The sequence below is a fragment of the Pogoniulus pusillus genome, chromosome 20 (genome assembly GCF_015220805.1).
Source record: "Pogoniulus pusillus isolate bPogPus1 chromosome 20, bPogPus1.pri, whole genome shotgun sequence".
Taxonomy (NCBI): domain Eukaryota; kingdom Metazoa; phylum Chordata; class Aves; order Piciformes; family Lybiidae; genus Pogoniulus; species Pogoniulus pusillus.
Genome location: NC_087283.1, coordinates 9809301 through 9821911, shown reverse-complemented (window position 1 = coordinate 9821911; position 12611 = coordinate 9809301). Strand labels below are relative to the sequence as shown.

The following is a 12611-nucleotide window of genomic DNA, read 5'->3' as shown; positions in this document are numbered from 1 at the left end:
GAAGCTGCTGGTGTGGCAGGAGGGGATGAGCTGCGAGCAGCACATGGGAACATCTCATTAGAGCAGCTGCAATTAGCTGCTCAGGTTGAGTTGTGCAACATCCACAACCACTGTGCAGCAGGCAATTCTATGCACTTTCCTTTCTGGCACATGCTTCTCCCTCCTTAAATTAGCTGTATGGCAACAGCTCATTGATGAGGCTTGATTAGGCCAGGAATAATTGGATAGCATTTATTCCATTATATTCCACAGGAATAACAGGTCTTCCCCACGAGGGGAGTAAACTGTTCCTCACATCCAACCTAAATCTCCCCTGGGGCAACTTGAGGCCTTTCCTCTTCTCCTGTCACTTGTTTGTGAGAAGAGACCGACCACCACCTAGCTCTGACTGCCTGTCAGGGAGTTGTAGAGAGCAAGGAGGTCTTCCCTCAGCCTCCTTTTGTCCAGACTAAACAAACCCAGTTCCTCACAAGACCTGTTCTCCAGACCCCTCACCAGCTTTGTCATCCTGTTGGACCTGCTCCAGCACCAAAATGTTCCTCTTGGCACGAGTACGACAGAAAGGTGAGATGTGCTCAGAGCTCACATCATGTAACCACGAAGCAAAAAGTCTCAGGGGGTGAGATGTGCTCAGAGCTCACATCACATAACCACGAAGCAAAAAGTCTCAGAGGGTGAGATGTGCTCAGAGCTCACATCACGTAACCATGAAGCAAAAAGTCTCAGAGGATGAGATGTGCTCAGAGCTCACATCACATAACCATGAAGCAAAAAGTCTCAGAGGATGAGATGTGCTCAGAGCTCACATCACACAACCATGAAGCAAAAATCCCAAAGTAACCCTCAGCAAGTCCTCAGGTGGCTGTCAGGAAGCTTTGGTGAGAGGAAGCCCTTGGTAGTCTCAGTTCCAGGATCTGGCTCTTGCAGAAGCAATTGCCCTGTCTGGGGGCTGCTGGGTCCTACCACAGCTGATGCTGCTGGAACCAGCCATTTGCTTCAAGATAGGAAGAGTTTCAGGTACATTCTGGAAACCCAGAGTTGACACCCATGGTGAGAAGTGGAATCAGAGACCAACTAAGCTGAGAGGAATAAGAAGCATAACTGAGATCAGAGCAGGTACCATAGCTGGCTTAGGTTCAAGAGGAACAAAACCACTCAAGCAGCAAAATCCTTCAAGGGAAGATCTCTGTGGGATAACAGAGCGCATAAAGGGACCAGGTGCAGGCAGATTCCTCGTAACTTCCCAGATTCAGTCAGGGGAATATCAGGATTGCTTCTCCTTTTGGCAAAAAAATAATCCCCAGGATCAGAGCAGAAAGGCTTTGAAGGCAGGAGGCAAGCAGAGGGGCTGGCTGAGGCCATGCACTAGATGGATGTGCAGATAAGCTGGGGTAGATATTATCTTTTCAGCACCAGGGCTGAGAAACGTCTGTCTGAGGTCTTCACTTTCTACCAGACTTAATCGCTTCATGATGAACCAATGGCTTTTCCACTCCATATGCTTTTGATATTGCTTAGTAAACTCAATTAGAAAGCAGCCATCCTCCTGGAGAAAGAACAATTCAGAGGGCTTCCTCTCTTTGGCCACGTTAGGTAAGTGGATTTCTTCCCTGCTCCCTGCTATTGGGTTAATCTCCACTATTCATTTCTCACGCCACAAGGTAAAGCTCATCACCATCACCATGTGGCAGGCAGGTAATGAAATGCCTCTCTGCTCAAGCTCGCAGCTAATGCCTTTGGAGATCTCAAGTATGATTAAAAGAGGAAGGCTTCAGTCTGTGGCTTTTCCTACAGGGCTAAGGAAAGAAAACCAATCTCATGCTGTGTTCATTCAGGAAAAAAGCAGAGTAAAAAAACCTCAGGCTACTGTGCAGAGAGATGAGAGATGTCACCTGCAGGGCTGCTGAGACACAGCCTGCCCACAGAAAGCCTTGGGAGGAGATGGCAGTCAGCAGGAGATCTTCCTTCAGGACGCTCCAAACTGAGTGGACCAAAGGGGTGCGTGGTGAGAGCCTGGAGCAGGCTCTGCAGAGGAGCTGTGGATAGGCTGTCCACAGCTGGAAGCGCTCAGGGCCAGGCTGGATGGGGCCTTGAGCTTCCCGGGCTAGCGGAAGGTGTCCCTGTCCACGGCAAGGGGGTGGAACTAGATGGTCACTGAGGTCCCTTCCAACACAACCCATCTGACGATTCTATGGAATATTGGGGTGCATTTCTCTTCCAAACAGCTTTCTGTCTCCCCAGCCCACTAAGTCCAGCCAGATGCTCAGCATCTGTGTCCCCCACGTGCTCTGGTGACGGGCACACCCGCCCGTTCCAGACGGTTGGAACGAAAGCCAAACCATCTGCAATGGCTTGAGGGAGGATGAGAACAACTAATATACATTTGAGCCTTAATGTAAGGCACGTTGCTGCTATTAGGGCGAGGGCTTGGCTGCAGATAAATCTTGTCATCTGACCGGGACGAGCCCGCACCATGGGATGCACAGAAGCAGCAAAGCTCACTTGCTGGTTCAGCACCCACAGCATGCTGTGCAAGCTTGTACAGGGAATTACTGGAATGACAGGATCTCTCTAGGCAAACCCCAGAACTAAGGGACTCTGCACCTTCTGAGTTGTGTCCCGGGGCCCAGTCACTGGACGAGGAACAACAGGTACAAACTGGAACCCAAGGGGTTTGAAGCAAGGAAAAACTTCTTTGCTGTGAGGGTGCTGGAGTCCTGGAGCAGGCTGCTCAGAGAGGTTGTGGAATCTCCTTCCCTGGAGAGATTCCAAACCCACCTGGACGTTGTGCTCCTGGGCGAGCTGCCGTGGGTGACCCTGCTTTCACAGGGGTTTGGACTAGATGATCTCCAGGGGTCCCTTCCAATGCTGGGATTCTGTTTCCATGTTTTGAGCTCCTGGGGCATGGATGGACTGTGTTTCATTAGTTACAACCAACCTCCTTACGGTTTGCAAATTACACTCTATCAGAAAGGAGCTGGCATGTTCAACTGGCCATTATGGGTTTGTTCTCTTCAGAAATTATTTGTTACAGCAGACAAAAAACTGGACCAGCTTCAGCAGCTCCTCCCCAGTTTGGAAGTATTTCAGAGGCAAAATAAATGTCAAGACTTCTCTACAATGAGCAAGAAGATTTGGAGGCGTTTCCCACCTTGGGTTCTTTCCCTTTTCCACAGGAGGTCATCACACCTGAGCTAAGGGATAGTAGGAAAGATCTTTCAGCCACAAGTGGAAGACAACCACAAGTGGAGCAGAGATGAGACTGGTTTTCTGCCCTCAACTAATTTTCAACACTAAGGCTTTTTTCTACTCTCCCTGCTTCCACACAACAAATTATTAAGCTTTACATAAAACTCCATGACAAATGTGATTGGCTTCCAAGAAACACAATGACCTCGTGATGGTTTGGGGAGCCTAGGTACTGCCTGTGACTTCTGTTAGGTCACTGAGGATACTTTAAGTCCTTGTTTTCTGACTGAAAGCCGTTGGGATATGAAGCTTATACGTTATTCCCATTGGCTTTTCCCACTGATGAGCCTCTGGAAGTTCAGCAGCCAGAAACACAGGTACCACTCAGGCAAATCATTTTTCATAACTGGAGTGTTGAAATAACAAAGCAACAGACCTGGTGAGATGTCTGGATCATATGTAGGGGCCGAGTAAGAATAAGAATCACCTGGAAAAGGATGGGAAAGTTACAAAAGAGAAGATCTCTCAGCGGTTGTTTTTGGACACCAGCTGCAAAAGCAAGAAGGGTTCTGTGCGCTGCAGAGCTCAGGTGCTTCAAAGCAGAAGGAGGATATGGGATTATTTAGAGAGCTTGGACTTGTGCTCAAAGACCTTTCAAGAGGTATTAAAGACAAAGAGGAAGGAAAACATACTGGGACATTTATTATTTTGTCTAAATCTATGTCTGTCTTGGGTTAGATAGAATAAAACCACAGAATCCCAGCATGGTGAGGCTTGGAAAGTGACCTCTGGAGATCCTAGTCAGCCCCCCTGCTAAAGCAAGATCACCTACAACAGCTTGCCCAGGATCCAGCCAGGTCTGGAATCTCTCTAGAGAAGCAGACTCCACAACCTCTCTGGGCAGCCTGCTCCAGGGCTCCAGCACCCTAAATGCAAAGAAGATTCTGCTGTTCAGATGGAACCTCCTGGTTTCCAGTTTGTCCACCACTCGTCCTGTCACAGGACACCACTGAAAAGAGCCTGTCCCTATCCTTTTGCCTCCTGCCCTTTGGCTCTTGCTGAGCAGTGGGATCTCTCATTCTGCTCTTCTCCAGGCTGAACAGCCACAGGTCTTTCAATGTAAGAGACAAGTAGTATTAAGCACAATCCGAGGGTCACCAAAATACCTGGCTACAACATAAACCATCAAAAGCAGCCTTTGACTGAATTTTTCTGGCAGCCTAGTAATAATCATGATGATGTTTTAGGGTAAGATTGAGTGTTTCACTTGAGATCACCAGCATGCTCACACAGGGTGTGACTGGAGACAGGGGACACTGATATTTCCCAGTGAGGGAGAGCAGAAGACAGGAGATAAAAGCAGGATTAGGCAGAGCTCACGACATACCCACACAATACATAGCCTTATTCCATTGCTCTTAGGACCCTCGTGCCAACTAATTAAAATGCTATTTCAGCATATTGAATTAATGACTCCACCGAGGGCAAGGCAGATCTTATCAAGCAGTCTTTAGAAACCTCATTTGCATTAAAAAATGTCCCGGGTTGGAGCTTATCTCACCAGAGAACCTGCAGAGTCGAGGGGAAACACTCGGTTCATCGAGGCTTGTGTGGGTATAGAACCACTGAATCACCTTTGCCTTGGAAAAGACCTTTCAGGTCCTTGAGTTCAACCATTCTCTAACTCTACCAAGTCTGGTGTTAAACCATGTCACTCAGCACCACACCTCTATGCCTTTTAAAGACACTTTCAGAGCTAGGGGGGGCTGGGGGCTGTTCCAGTGTTTGAGATCAAACTCCACCACCTCCGGGCAGCCTGCTTCAGGGCTCCAACACCTTCAAAGCAGGGAAGTTTTTCCTGCTGTTCAAGTGAAGCTCCCTGTGTTCAAGTTGGTGCCCAGTACCCCTCGTTGTATCACTAGGCATCACTGAGAAGAGCCTAGCCCCATCCTCTGTCCTGTCACCCTTTATCTCTTGCTAAGCATTGAGAAGATTCCCCTCTCAGGCTGCCCTTCTCCAGGCTAAACAGCCCCAGGTCTCTCAACACACAAGCATCTCCTCACAAGAGAGATGCTCCATGTCATGTTGTCTCCTTCCAACCACATAAAACATCACCCACTCCTGGCTCACCACACAGATCCTACTTTGGCATGTTTTTACCCACTGCATTTCCCAGGCTGGAGACACTGAGAGGGACCTCCTGCACCATCTGCTGATGCCAAAATCCATATCAGATAGTCCTCTTCACAGATATAACCAAGTTGCAGTCCAGAACCAACCAAACTTTCCCCCCTGCTTCTCCCCTGAGGAGGACATGCATGACTCATGGCCACATACTAGGCCAAAGCATGGACTGGTGTGTCTGAAGCATGGAAATAAAATGCCTTGGCATCCTTCCCTGCACCTCCCCAGACTCCCAGCAGCCTGGATCAGACTTGTGCATGGTGTAGCCCACCATAGGTGATGACATGGGCTTCACTGCCTATGTGGTCCTCACACAGCTCAGGGACTGCAGGGTGAACAATGTCTCCACACAGACATATTGCTGTCCCAGAAAGTCTTTCCCATGGTCCTGAAGTCAAGTCTCAGGGCAAGAAATCAGAGCAAAACCAATAAAGGCCTGGAGACAATGAACAGATGCCAAAAGATAGATGGGAAAAACTTGCATTGCCATGTGCCAGAGAAGACAATGAGACATAACAAAGCTCTTTCTTTGGGACAGGGTTTTCTTCAGGGAAGAGGGGAGAAGAGAAGCAATAGTCCACCCCACACCCAATCCAACAGTCAAATCATTCTGTAAAAGCCAACAAAACTTTCACATCTAACCCTCCCATTTTGGTGCCAGAGAACTCCCCATCCAGAGAAGGTTTGTCCTGGGTTTGTCTCGACAGCTTTCCTTTCCCTAGACAAACCTCACCACCTTTTGGTTCAGCAGAGCAGGCAGCAGGGATGTGATCCACCCTGTCTGTGTCCAGCAGGGACTGGGATGAGTGCTGGAGGCCAAGCAAGAGAGGATTGGTTGTGGGGAAAAGGTGATATGTCCTCACAAGGAGCAATAAAGTGGGATGAGATCTCATCTCATAGAACATCTGAGAACTTAGAGCTGAACCATGCAGCTTCTGCACATTGGTGCCACTGTGAGGATGTCAGCACAGTCAGTCCTGTCCTAGGTATGTGAACATATCAACCATAAATGACACAAAGCCTCAGCTGGCTTGCAATAGGCTGATTTGGAGCAACTAGACGCTTAAGTGGGAGCTGATGGTGTTGCAGCAGGGCTTCCATAAACCAGTGCAGACATCTGGGTGTTTTAAAGCAGCTCTGAGCTCTTTCTGGATGGCTGCTGCACATCAAGAAAACATCCATTACCACTTAGAAGGATTCAGGTTACTTCAGGGTCTCTTTTAAAAGGTGCTGGAGTGCTTGCAGACCTTTGGCCTCTGCTTCCAGAGGAGGTGATACAACCATAAAGCAAATATGTGAAAACCAAAGTACACAGCACTCCCCTGGTGTCCTCCAGATCTCCCACCCCGAGGTTTCAAGGCACGTGGTTGGCTTGGCCTTAGTCTAACGGTGGAGCAAGCTCCAACATTCCTTTCCAGCCTCACAGAGCTGCAATGGCTTGACCTGGGTAAGAGAGGAGGGAAAGTGGCCACAGGGGCATCCAGGTGAGCATTCCACCATCCCTTGGAATAGGAACTGGGATGGGGTAAACCCTCTGTGGAGCATCAGCTTTGTGGCCATGGCAGAGTAAAACTGAATATGTGGTCCAGAGTAATTTGAGGCAGAGGACTGTTCCCCTGAAGAGACCTAAAGCACAAGTCTTGTGAGGGGCAGTTGAAGGAAATGGAGTTTTCAGCCTGGAGAAAAGGAGGCTAAGGGGAGACCTGGCTCTCTATAATGCCCTGAAAGGAAATGGGAGGCAGGTGGGGGTTGGTCTCTTCTCACAAGGAACAAGCATCAGGACAAGAAGAAATGGCCTGAAGTTGTGCCAGGGGAGGTTTAGGTTGGACATATCATAGGATCATAGGATGTTAGGGGTTGGAAGGCACCCAAAGAGATTGTTGAGTCCAACCCCCCTGCCAGAGCAGGACAATCCTATCTAACACAGATCACAGAGGAACACATCCAGACAGGCCTCAAAAGGCTCCAGAGAAAGAGACTCCACCACACGAGGAACAATTTGTTCCCCTTGAGCGTTGTCAAGGGTAGCAGGATGCTCAGGGAGGTGGTGAAGCCCTGCTCCTGGAGGAATTTAAGAGCTGTGGAGATGTGGTGCCGAGGGACATGGCTTAGTGGTGGCCTGGCAGTGCTGGGTTTATGGTTGGACTTGATGTGTCAAAGGTCTCTTTCAACCAAAATGGTTCTATGAGGACTTGGAGACATAAAGCCTCACCCTCAGCAGGCTGCTGATGCAGTTGCCCTGTGACACCTGTTTTAGGACACACCAGGTGCCTCTCTGCAGCTATTAGTGGAGCAATTAGCAGAGTTGTAGGTGTTTGAGCCTTAGATGCCTAAGGTAAGGCAGGTGAACCCATGCTTCATCTGCTACCGAGTTCCCACTGGGAAGCAAAGACAGGCTGAGACAGCAGCAACAACAAAAAGCCCCTTGAGTGCATTGACCTCCCAGTGAACTGCACAGGGAGGAAAAATAACCTGTCAAGTTAGCAGCAGTAGCTGCTGCCTCACCTGTCATCACCGCTACCTGTGATGGTGGAGCTGACAGCTCTCACCTGACTGCAGGCATAGCAGTGTCCTGGGCAGGAAGCATGTCCCTCCCTCCCTAGGCTGGGTTTGAAGGGAGCAGCCACCAGCATCATCACCAGCTATCTCCAGGTAACCTAGGGTGGGCTACCAGGCTGGGGAGAGCTACATTAAGGAAGCCAAAGAGGAGCATGGATTCTGCAAAGCAACAGCCACCAAAGTCAGAGGTGGTTCTAACAGCACTTCACACACACCTCTTTTCTCCAGCCAGAATTTGCCACCAGCCAAGAGGGTCTCCAGAAGGATGCTGTTTGACTCCAAAGCCACAATGGCTGCTGTGCCAAGTCACAGAATCCACAACAAGGCTCCTTGTAGGCTTCAAACTCTCCTTAATTCAGATGAACTTCCAATGACACATAGGTAATGCGTGTTACCTGTGATGCCAGCCTTGCAGTGGGGACCTGCATCTCCATCCTGCTTGGAGACCACAGGATCATAGAATCACTACATTATTTTTGTTGGAAAAGACTTCTATGATCATTGAGTCCAACCACAGTGTAATTCTACCAAGGCTGATGCAAAGCCATGTCCCTCAGCACCACATCTCTGTGGCTTTTTAAACACCTCCAGGGATGGGGATTCAACCACTCCCTGGGGAGCCTGCTCCTTTCTGTGAAGAATTTTCTTCTAATATTCATCAGTCTAAACCTCCCCTGGTGCACTTTGAAGCTGTTTCCTCTTGTCCTGTGACTTGTTCATTGGGAGCAGAGCCCAATCCCCATGTGGCTCCAACCTCTTTTCATGGAGTTGAAGAGAGCCTCCTCTTCTCCAGGCTGAACAGCCCCAGTTCCCTCAGCTGCTCCTCACAAGACTTGTGACCTATCTAGACCCTTCAGCAGCTTTGTCACCCTTCTCTGGACCTGCTCCAGCACCTCAGTGCTCTTCTTGGCCATCACTGTGGTGTCAGGTTTTTATTTTTGAGAATGAACATCCAGCAGCATACAGCAAAACCCAGGCAGAAATTTACAATCATCAACATTTTTTATGCCATTTCCCATCCAGAAACAGAGAACAACACAGAGAGTGCTGGGAACTGAGCCCAGGGAAGGGAAGAGATCTGTCTGGAGCAGAGATGGATCTTGGTTAATGCTTTTTTAAAGTTTTAATATCTCCCTCCCTTATCAGTGGTTTGGTGTCTGGATTCTGAGAAAGCCTCAGTACATTTCCCAGCTCTTACAGTTTGGGGAGAGAGAATGCCATGGTAAAGAGAGAAAGAAAAGTGCTTGAGTTTCCTCACAGCATGAAAACTGGGGCTCCAGCTTTTGCAAAAGCTCTTTAGAACCCCTTTGCTCTGCTGATCCAAGTCCCAAGATACCTATGGCAAGCCTCATTGAGAAATGGCACCAGGAGAAGATTCAACACCCTTGGGATGTTGGCAGACTTTAGCTGCAAAAGGGCTTTGCAAATTACTCCACTGCCCCAGCCTCTGGCAGACCTAACACCACAAAGAGGGACATGTAGGTCCTCTATCCCTCTTAGCAGCAGCTTGGCTCTGTGCAGGGCAAGTCAGCTGCCTTCAAAAGAAAGAGCCATACAAGCCATGGTCATTACTATCCACTTTTCCTTTGGCCTTTCCTCGGCATCTTCTCTGTCCAAAACAAGCTCTGAGACAAGTGAAATAAAATGGCCAGTGCTGGCCTATAGTGCTCCCTGGATGGCTGGACCTGGATCTCAACAAACATAAACCTGGGGAGGAATAATCCCCTGCACGTGTACAGGTGAGGGGTTGACCTGCTGGAAAGCAGCTCTGTGGAGAAGGGGCGAGATGGCTCCAAAGCATCCTGGCCACCCAAGCCCTGTCATCTCCGCAGCAACCTGCCCCATTTGCATCTCCTGTGCTGCTGTTTCAGGGCTGTCTTCCTGCCAACCAAGGGCAGAGCAATAACAGGGCTCTGGTTTTCACATGTCCCTGTTCACACCTGATGTTGGTGGAGTTTGATCTTTCCTTCTCTCCCCTTTGACAGCTCATTATGACCAGCAGGAGATGGCAAGGAGAGTAAGGCAAACCATGCTCCAGCAGAAGGGATTGGAGCCCAGCTTGAAAACACAGCTAATAAACTTGGAAGTCTGAGACCACCTGAAGCCTGTTCCTTGATTTCTGTGATACGCCAAAGCATCAGTTGAGAAAAGCCCAACCTCCCCACAGCCAGAACTGGGGCAGAAGCATCTTCCTCTGACAGACTGGGCAAAAGTGCCAGCAGTACCTCCAGAGCCACCAGCTGGAACAGTATGCTTTGAGCTATCAGCTGTCCTTGCTCCAAAACCATGCCACGCATTGGAGATGACAGATAATCACCTAATCAAAGATCCCATTCATTACTAATGACACAAGGGACGGAACCCTTGATGTGATGACAGGCTCAGATTGTTCAGCCTGGAGAAGAGAAGGCTCCAGGAGACCTTCTTGTGGCCTTTCAGTGCCTGAAGGGGCTGGTTGGAAAGCTGGTGAGAGATGTCTGAATGGGGCCTCTTGTGACAGAACAAGGCACGATGGGTTTGAACTGAAAGAGGAAGATTTAGATTGGATAGAAGGAAGACATTTTTGACACTGAGGGTGGTGAAACCCTGTCCTAGACTGGCCAGACAGGTAGCCTATGCCCCATCCCCAGAATCACACCAGGTCAGGTTCTTAAGAATTCTGAGCAACCTGCTCTATTTGGAGATATCTCTGCTGACTGCAAGGGGCATTTGGAATGCATGACCTTGAAAGGTCCTTTCCAACCCAGATCAGCCTGTGATTGTATGACTCTGCTGCAGAGGCTGCAGAATCCCAACAAGTCTGTTTTCCTGTTATCCTCCCTGTTTGTCCAACTGAACTTTGTGCTTCCCCCATAGTGGTAGGAATTTCCTGCTTCCTGAAACAGCAGCAAATACTTAAATATGCTGAATGTGCCCTGCTTTTACTCTTATTTTGGAGCACAAGTCCTTGGTTTCTGCAAGACCAGCCCCATGCAAGACCACCACCTACCTCCCCCACCCTCACTTCTCACCCCAGCATGGGGCATTTTAAAACCAAATCTTGGAAACAAGCAACCCAAGTTTTTCTGGTACCAGCAAATATGACTGTGCTGGAGAATTCCCAATTCAGCAGGATTTCATAGAGCTGGAGAACAAAAATTTTCCTCTTTTTGTTTGGGGTTTGGCCTGGGTTTGTTGGTTTTTTTTTTTTTTGTTGTTGTTGTTAAATAGAAGCCTTTCTCCCTGTTGCTGCTCTACTCCTAATTCTTAATTGGACAAGGCAGGTACTTTCCTATTTCCAATAGCTGTGTAAAATTACAAGACCCATTAGCTTTCCATGGGGTTAAAAAAGCCTTCTCAGATCATTTCCCAGTGCTTCCTCAGGAGGTATGTGCTCTGTGGCAGGGTAATTTCATTGAGGGTAATTTCCTTGTGCTAATTTCCTGTAAGCCCTACAGGATCCATGGTTAGATTTTTTGGGGTTCATTTCCACATATATTCAGCACAAACTTTCCACAGAGCAATATTTATAGAATCATAGAATCAGCCAGCTTGGAAGAGACCTCCAAGATCATCCAGTCCAACCTAGCACCCAGCCCTATCCAATCAACCAGACCGTGGCACTAAGTGCCTCATCCAGGCTTTTCTTGAACACCTCCAGGGACAGCAACTCCACCACCTCCCTGGGCAGCCCATTCCAATGCCAATCACTCTCTCTGGCAAGAACTTCCTCCTAATATCCAGCCTCGATCTCCCCTGGCACAACTTGAGACTCTGTCCCCTTGTTCTGTTGCTGGTTGCCTGGGAGAAGAGACCAATCTCACCTGGTTACAACCTCCCTTCAGGTACTTGTAGACAGCAATGAGATCACCCCTGAGCCTCCTCTTCTCCAGCCTAAACACCCCCAGCTCCCTCAGCCTCTCCTTATAGGATTTGTGTTCCAGGCCTTTCATCAGCTTCATCACCCTTCTCTGGACATGTTCCAGCACCTCAACATCTCTCTTGAATTGAGGAGCCCAGAACTGGACACAGTACTCAAGCTGTGGCCTGACCAGTGGTAAGTACAGGGAAAGAATAACCTCCCTTGTCCTGCTGGCCACACTGTTCTTGATCCTGGCCAGGATACTATTGGCTCTCCTGGGCACCTGGGCACACTGCTGCCTCATCTTCAGCTACTATCTACCAGTACTCCCAGGTCCCTTTCTTCCTGGCTGCTCTCAGCCACTCTGCCCCCAGCCTGTAGTGCTGCTTGGGGTTGTTGTGGCCAAAGTGCAGAATATGCCCAGAGACAGTGGATTTAGCCTCTCCTTTGTTTGGAAGAACAGGACAAGTGTGGTTTGATCAGAGATGCAGAAGCAGGAGGGGAAAAGCTTCAGCTATTGAACTCCACGGAAACATGTTCACTAGGAGGAGAGATGCTTTAATTCAAATCCTCACATCTAGTCTCAAAAAGCTCAGTGGTATTCCCATGACAGAAGCAGCAGGGCTGGAGATAGATGCTGGGAGGGATGCAGTCCAGCACAGGAGCAGCTCCTCCCATGCACTGCCTTACCATAACACAGAAGGGCTTTACCTGCTTCCACATTGCTCTGCTTTTAAATCATGGATTATTTTTCCTCAATATATCCTCAGTTTTGGGTCAACACAAGGCAAACATCTCCCCTTTGATGTATTTGGTTCAGCTGCTGACCTTCAGATCC

General features: G+C 48.9%; 1 protein-coding gene across 11 annotated transcripts in view; it reads right to left on the bottom strand.

Annotated features, from left to right (window-relative positions):
• Positions 1-12611, bottom strand: part of ZNF469 (zinc finger protein 469) — a 243180-nt gene that overhangs the window by 99434 nt on the left and 131135 nt on the right. Inside the window, exon 4 of one of the 11 annotated variants that reach the window (XR_010306016.1) lies at positions 1751-1796. The exons of the other annotated variants lie outside the window; for them this stretch is intronic. The gene's annotated coding sequence lies outside the window, so the exon portion shown is untranslated. Of the gene's footprint in view, positions 1-1750; positions 1797-12611 lie in introns of those variants that run through there. 11 annotated transcript variants of the gene reach the window in all.